We start from the raw sequence: 7,812 nt of genomic DNA on the forward strand, positions 1-7,812 counted from the left end.
AAATGCTTCCTGACTTATTTTGCCTCCCACCACCCCGTTTCCTCAGGAGGGGCTGCATGGCTCATTCTTCATTCAGTCCTATCACATTCGCATTCACTCAGTGAGGGCGACACAGCAGCTGCCAGCTGCCTGAGAGTCAAATCCAAAATTCATTTCCACGTTGCCTAAAGCCAAATGACAGCCTGAATTTGCTGAGATTGGAATTTTTTTTTTCAAGATCACATAAAACAAACTAACAAATAACATTTGCTTTAAACCTGAGGTAGATTGGGGTGGGGGAGACTCTGAGGAAAAACACCCTCTTACCTGAGAGGCTGGGAGGACGGAATTCCACAAACCCTCAACAGCACCGCTCAGGGTGGCTGTGGGCACCTTCTGTGCCTCCAAATGCGTCACATTTTTCATTTGTCACAGGATTTGAACCAAGAATAATAGTCCATTCTGCCTAATCTGCATTCTCCTAACACTTGATAAATGTTCCCACTCTGTTCCTATAACCTCTCTGCTCAAAATATTGACGTTTTAGCCAAAGCTAAAGTTAGGCTTTAGGAGACCCACCACTAGTGGCACAGGAGAAAAGTGAACCACACGAAATAGTTGTAACACACACAACGGAGGAGATACAGTTTAGTTGACAGGGATTAAAGCCAAGTGCTCGCGTTTCCTAAAGACTTTCGTGTAGACTTTTCGCGCCATTAAAATTTCAGCCCGAACCTAATCCATGTCTAGCAGCAAACTAGGCATAATTTCCACGGGAATGTGACTTTCCAACGTTAAAAAGACGCCCTTGCCGTGCCATTGTTGCCACAATGCCGTGACTCGGATTCGAACCGAGGTTGCTGCGGCCACAACGCAGAGTACTAACCACTATACGATCACGGCGAGCTACCGGGACGCCACGGAAGTCAGGTCACAAAGTGTCGCTCTTCTTGACTACCAGGCGACGGGCCAACCTCCCCAGTAGTACAGTACTTGCCAGGCCCTTCGGCCATCCCGACTCCGAAAAGGCGTAGGAACGCCACGGACTCCCCGGCAGACCGTGAAAGAGCGGATATGAAAGCGCTTTGCAAACGAAGGATTCCTATGGGACTCGGTCTTCCACTGGGCCACTGTTTCAGCCTGTGAGGTCTGGGGGGGCCCCGGATGGTGGCTAGAAACTGGGGCTCTCGCTTAAATTCTACTAAAAAACTCGTGCCGACCCAATCTTCCTCACAACTTAGTCCGCGGCTGGGAGAAGGGGAGCGCGGCTCCTCAGAAATGCAGCGGAGGGATCCGGTCGGTGGGCGTAAAGCAAGGAAAGCGAGAAACCCTGCCACCAGCGCGCTTGCGTACTCTGGGAAGTGGCTCCGTGGGGAATGGGCGGGCAGAAGCAGTGACAAAGCAAAGGGGGCGGGGCTTTTAATAGAGAAGAGCCCAAAGGCGGTGGCTGAGTTTCAGGTCTCCAGTAGCTCGCCGTGATCGTATAGTGGTTAGTACTCTGCGTTGTGGCCGCAGCAACCTCGGTTCGAATCCGAGTCACGGCATTGTGGAAGCAATGGCACGGCAGGAGTCCGCATTTTACTTTTCTTTTCCGTTTTTATCTCGAGTTTGTCACAATATTCTGGAAAATGGATCTCAACTATTTTGTGACAGTTGGAAACTACCTATAAATCAATTCGTTCTAACTGAATTGGACTTCCGAATGGTACGAGCTTCCGGTTACTCAGGGTTCTGTGCGTTCTGGTTCTTGGGAACAAGAACACATTCATAATGGATAGAAGTACGAATTTCCAAGGCAATAATTAAAAGCAAGAGAAAGCGTCACAGCGGGGGGGCGGGCTTTTAAGTAACTCTTAAAGACAGGAAAGAATGTTGATAAGCAACCAGGATAATCTCGTGTGCAAAGCCTTGAAGGTTTTGACATCTTGTAAACCTGCAGGGCATAGTAAAGTGATGGTTAGAGAGCAGCGACCCTGGAGAGACGGGTGGTCTCTCGTTTTCATTTGCTAGAACCCTTATACGTTCTCAGCTTAGCACCTACTACTGGACTCGGCCTAGTTCTAGACTCCGTGGAGCCGGGAGCATAGATGCCCCCTCCAGGGGCACACAGGCATGGACACTGGTTCCGGAGCACTCCGGAGGGGGATGTCAGAGCTGTACCAGGAGTAGAAGGTGCTGCAGGGGAAAGGATGCTGGGCAAGAGGGAGGAAAGCAGATTGAGATTCATTCTATGAGTCTCTTCTACACGGCTAGTGGGGTTCTGGGTGTGTCCATGTCCCCTGGATAGGTGGCTTTGGGTCGGTCCTGGGGAAATCAACGGAGACAAGACCCCCACCACCACCTCCATCCCCGCTATAGCGCGCCCCCTGCAGGCCGAAGGCCGCTGGGTTTCCCGGACACTGGAAATGAGCTTCCTCCAAGAAATGTGAGTTACCGAGCTCGTGCAACGCTGAGCTCTGATCCAATCGTCCTCTTGGAAGCCTAAGTGGCGCTCCCTAAACTCCCACCTCATCAAGAAGGCACCCACCCTTGCGAGAAACATCACCACTTCTTGGGGCTTCTGGATCAAAACAGCGAACCTAAGTAACTGGCTGTAGTGTAATGCGCCTGCGCATCTCAGACTGCTCCTTAGGCTGGAACCCCGCCCCCATAGGTGGGCCTTTTGGTGACGCGCAGACTGGGAAGGCCTATGAATGTTGAAGAATGCAATGAGAAAGCTTTTCGTACGGGCCTCCGGTAGCTCGCCGTGATCGTATAGTGGTTAGTACTCTGCGTTGTGGCCGCAGCAACCTCGGTTCGAATCCGAGTCACGGCATTGTGGCAACAATGGCACGGCAAGGGGGTTTCTGTTTTAGAGAAATTTATATCTATTTTTTCTTGTAAACAACGTCTTATCTTCAAACGAACCCTCGCACCTCTCTACATTCGAAATTTAGCCACCCTAACATCACCACCTCAGCTTAATTCTCATTTAATGCCCTGAGTGCGGCTTCAAATCAGTTGTAATCCCTTCCCTCTCAAAAAAAATCGAAAATCGGTTTTCAGATTATGCAGCTACACCAACAAAACAGCGCCCTCTCGACCTTGCGATTTTTTTCATACTTTTTTGTTTTTTTAGAAATTGCATTGTTTCTTTTTAAATCGTGAAATCATGTGCACAAATACAGTTGAAAAGCCTCCTTATTCTTCACCTCATCCACCACTTATTCCAGTTTCCAATATATCTTTCCACGACAATCCTTATGTAAACAACATAAATATGCATTACAGCCCCCGTTTTGCCTAATACCCAAATGAACTCTTTGCTTTCTCCTCATCTCCCCCAAAACTCAGATTGAGTTTGAGTGATAGATTTGCATTTGGCAGGTAATCTCCCTTTTCTGACGCCAGAATGCCTGGAGAGAATTCCCTCTCACCCTTGCCTTACCCTTTATCGCTCCAGGCCCTGGGTGGAGTCTTTGGTGGTTCCGGTTGGTAAGATAAAGCAAAGGATCTTTTTTGCTTTCCCAAAATAACCTTTGGATGACAGCCGGTCTCTACTGGGAAGCAGCCATATTTTGATTTTGGGTTGGAAGTGCAGAGAACTATCCTAGGTTTGGAGTTAAGAGAGATTTAACTTGGAAGTTTGGAATTAAGAAGAGAAGTTTGATTTGCTTTGGAGACCCTCCACTTCCACCTCTCCTTTATCCCATTGTCAGAGTCCAATTTAAGTTAGACCACTTAAGTTAGAAAGTTCAAGTTCAGTGCTGGAAGCAGCACTGAATCTTAGTATGTGTATTCCAAGCATACAGTCTCTCCACAAATATTTGAACAGAGGTTTCTTTTGGAGTACATAAACGAGTGGAAGTGGCCTGGTTTGCTTTATGGTTGCATCCTAAGTTGTATTCTTTCCACACAGAACATGTTATTTTCATATCAAGCAAATAAAAAACTTGGCCTAAAATGAAACTCCAACTACAGAAGAATCTCAAAGAAGAGAGTGTATATGTGAAAGAAAGAGGGCATGTTTGCCCTGGTAAGATTGTGGGCAGAGATGATCTTAAGCTAAGATTGAAGACAAAAAACAAGGATAAGACTTAAAAGAGGGCATAACCCAAAAAGGATCAGATGACAAGCAGGATTGCGCATCCAAAGTCAGGCAAACGGAGGTGTGGCTACCCCCACTTGCACCAGGTTAGGAAAGTGAGGGATAAGGGCATGGCCATGGGACATGCACACATTTGATGGGAGGGTGAGCAGGAGATGACAGAAGATGTAGCATTTGAGAAAGGAGAATAAACAGAGCAAGGACATTTTAAGGAAAGTGTGGGCCATTTCAAGCACAAAGGAAGTCAGCAGACTTAGGTGCTACAGAGCAAAAAGAATGAGATAGTCACTGGGTTTAACACCTAGAAGTCATTGTTGACTTTTAAAGCCATCCATGACAGCAACTGGACAATGTGTATCAAGAATCAGGAAAATTGTATACTTTTTACCCCAATAATTCCACTTTTAGAAATCATGCCAAAGGAAATCATTTTCAAGTTGTACAAGTTAGCTGCATAAAAAGAGATTCATTGCAGTTATTTGGAAGAGAGGAGAATGGAAATAGTCTAAATGCTCTGCCTTTAATGTTCATTTAATGATATATTAGTTATTTTTAAAGTATAAAGTCATCTTTTAAATATTATTTCCAACTAAAAGGAGTAAGGCTCCTTAAAGAAAATGACTTTTTATAGGCCTGCAGTAGGGAAAGCACAATTTGAGTCTCCTGTGTGACTCTAATTTGAATATCTTGTGTGGCAAAACAAATGAAAGTTTAAAGATTGGTGGGACAAGTAAGTCTAAAGGAAGCAGAAGTCTCTGGAAAGACTCTATGGGTCAAATGACAATTTAAACATCAAAAAGAATGGCAGTAATAGATTATGTCACATTCAGTGAAAAATAATTGAGAGGCCACGTAAATGAGAGAGAAAGAAAGAAGGGCAAGTGGATGGAAAAGTTAAAAATGAAAAAAGGAAGGAGAAAAAGGAAGATCTCCTCCTTTACAGTAGACAGCCACATAGTGATTGCAGAGGAAATGACAAAATTAGAGCATCGCCACTTTTTAGTGCCCAGTGTAAGAACAAATGGAAGCAGAGATTATCAATGGGAGCCAAAAACACTGAGTAAAATCTTAGGAGCAAATAATCAAGAGGCCTTAGGTTATCACACTACCACTTACTTGGAGTTGTAAAGTGGTGAGATCTGATGGACTCCAACTTAGCCAATGATGGAAACCAGTATTAAAGGGAAAAGTTTTCACTATTGGCCTGTCAGTGTGACATACTAGGAAGTCTACAAGACCCTCTCTGTAGTAGTCTTATTGAAAATGTTTAACCTGAATCTAATCATGAAGAAGCTAAAGGAAAATCCAGAATGCAGAACATTCTGTACTGTCCTGAATGCTTCAAATCTATCAAGGTCATAAAAAACAAACTAGCAAGAAAAAAATGAGGTGTTGTCGAAAAATAAAAAAAAAAAAAAAGAAAAGAAACAACCATGCAATGGAGGAATTTTGAAAAAGATGTATTTATTTTTGCATACAGAACTAGGGTACAGGCCAGGGTGGGGGGCAGGTGAGAGGATTCACCAGAGACAGAGTAGAGTGATGAAGTACACTTAGGTTATAGCAGTGGGCGAGTCAGGAGAGGTCTGCCATGCCATGTAGGTCACCTCCCTGATGGGGGATAGAACTCAGTGCTGCAGTGGCTGTGATAGCTTCATAGTGCTACGCTTTACCCCATTGTGCCATCAGGAAGGGCCCGATTTCTATTGAAGTATTTAGCACTTAGGAGTTATGATATTTGCAACTTGCTTAAACTGGTTAAGGGGGATAAAGTGATTATGACACAATTTTTAAATGTAGTGAATCTACATGATAGATATTCAGATTTCCATTGTACTTCTTTTGAGTATTTTTTGTAGGTTTGAATTTTTTTTTAAGATTTATTTATTTATACAGAACTGGGGTACAGGCCAGAGATGCAGAGGGTGAGAGGACTCACCAGAGAGAGCGGGGAGCAGAACAGGCAGATCGACAAAGTACAGTGCTGAGGGGAGCAGTGGGCGGGTCAAGAGGGGTCTGCCACACCATGTGGATCTCCTCCAGGCAGGTGGGGATCAAACTCATGCGGAAGCGGCTTAAGCCTCTCAGTGCAGTGCTTTCACCTGCTGTGCCACCAGGGAGGGCCCGTAGGTTTGAATATTTTTAATATAATATTTAATGTTAGAAGGAAATAAAGCTTACATACAGAAATGGGAAAATTATGCAATGTTAAGTGAAAAAATAGGGTATAAAGCTGTGTCTATAACAATTATAGCTATTTAAAAATAAGAGCAAGAGAAATGATCCTTATTCATTCAGCATTAAGCTCCAACCACATAACAGCCTCTCCACTGGCTAGGAGCACACCCGCTCCCCTTCAGAATCCTGCTTCTATTGTGTGATGTTTAACATGTCAGACTTGGTATCTGGCAAACTCACCAAGTCTCTGAGGGAGCCTTGCTGTGACAGCTTCACCTCCGTATCCTTGGTTCCTAGCAAATTGTCTAGGCCCCCCCGCCCATAAGGTACTCAACAATACGTGCTTCCAGAAGCCCACACTCCAATGGGGGTGGAAAGTATATAAGCAGGTAATTTAAAAAAGAGTAAGTGCATGCTTACTTTTAATAAGTAATTATTTCTAATAATCAAGACCTAAGTACCTCAAAATAAGTAAGTGGATCAAGAAGATGTGGTACATGCATATAATGGAATACTACTCACAGTCAAAACCAAAATAAACTCAAGCCATTTGGGACAACATGGATGGAGCTGAAAGGGATAATGCTTAGTAAAATAAGCCAGAAGGAGGAAGACAAATACCAGATGGTGCCACTTAGAGGTGGAATAAAGAAAACCAATCAAAGGGTCAGACAAAGACAAACTTTAAAATGAACCCTTGAAAGCTGACCATAGATCTGAGACAACCAAGAGGGGAGGTGGCAGGAGAAGGGTTGGATGAGGGGTGAGAATCAGGGGAAGCACAATGGACACGGTGAGGACTATGAGTTTGGTTGTAGGTGAGCTACCATGACGACACCTGAGGGAAGAAACCCTATGTTGAAAAAATTTTAACAAGTATGGAAAACAATGATGTTTCATGAATAAAAGAATAAAATATACAAGAATAAACAAATCAGAAACAAAAAAAATTTGTGCTACACACACAGTGTTACAGATTTTAAATTATCATTTAAACTCTGCCTTTATGATATCCCCCCCTTCCTCACCTAACTTTATTTCCTACTCTTCTCCACTATGAATCTTCCCCTTCTTTATGGCATGCTGGTTCCTACCTCACTGCTTTCACTCAATTCACACTGACCCCTAGGTGGTATGACCTTTCATCCCTTTCCTTCATTGTTTAAATTCTGTCCCCTAGGTTTACCTCCTCCAGGAAGCCTGCCATCTTTTGTGCAGGCTTGAGTGAGTCCTTTCCTCTGCATTGTCAGCAGCTTAACTCCATACTTACTAAACATGTGCTTTCATTTCACCCCTTGTCAGCATTTCATTTTTCAAAGCTTATTTGGTGTTACCATCTCCTAATCCTCACACTAATCACCATGCCCTTTACAAATATAAGGAAAGCGAGAATCAGTGGTATTGAGTATCTTGCCCAGAAATCTAATTAGAGTATACAACTGTTGGATTCCTGAGTTAGACACAGGGTGATTGCTGGGACCCTCCAATATGGATTAATTGATCCATTCTCTATGTCCAGTTTTGCATTCTTAGTCAAGTTTGAAACAGGACATTTAAAAAATGTGCAC

At 43.9% G+C, this 7,812-nt stretch overlaps 3 non-coding genes across 3 annotated transcripts; 2 read left to right on the forward strand and 1 right to left on the reverse strand.

Moving 5' to 3' along the window:
* Positions 1-810: 810 nt before the first annotated feature.
* Positions 811-882, reverse strand: TRNAH-GUG. Its single transcript has one exon. It is a non-coding gene; the product is annotated as a tRNA-His (tRNA).
* Positions 883-1,451: 569 nt separating this feature from the next.
* Positions 1,452-1,523, forward strand: TRNAH-GUG. The gene has a single exon. It is a non-coding gene; the product is annotated as a tRNA-His (tRNA).
* Positions 1,524-2,722: 1,199 nt separating this feature from the next.
* TRNAH-GUG lies at positions 2,723-2,794 on the forward strand. The gene has a single exon. It is a non-coding gene; the product is annotated as a tRNA-His (tRNA).
* Positions 2,795-7,812: the final 5,018 nt, after the last annotated feature.

Source organism: Condylura cristata, unplaced genomic scaffold, assembly GCF_000260355.1.
Source record: "Condylura cristata isolate star-nosed mole 26May11 unplaced genomic scaffold, ConCri1.0 scaffold00023, whole genome shotgun sequence".
Lineage (NCBI taxonomy): Eukaryota > Metazoa > Chordata > Mammalia > Eulipotyphla > Talpidae > Condylura > Condylura cristata.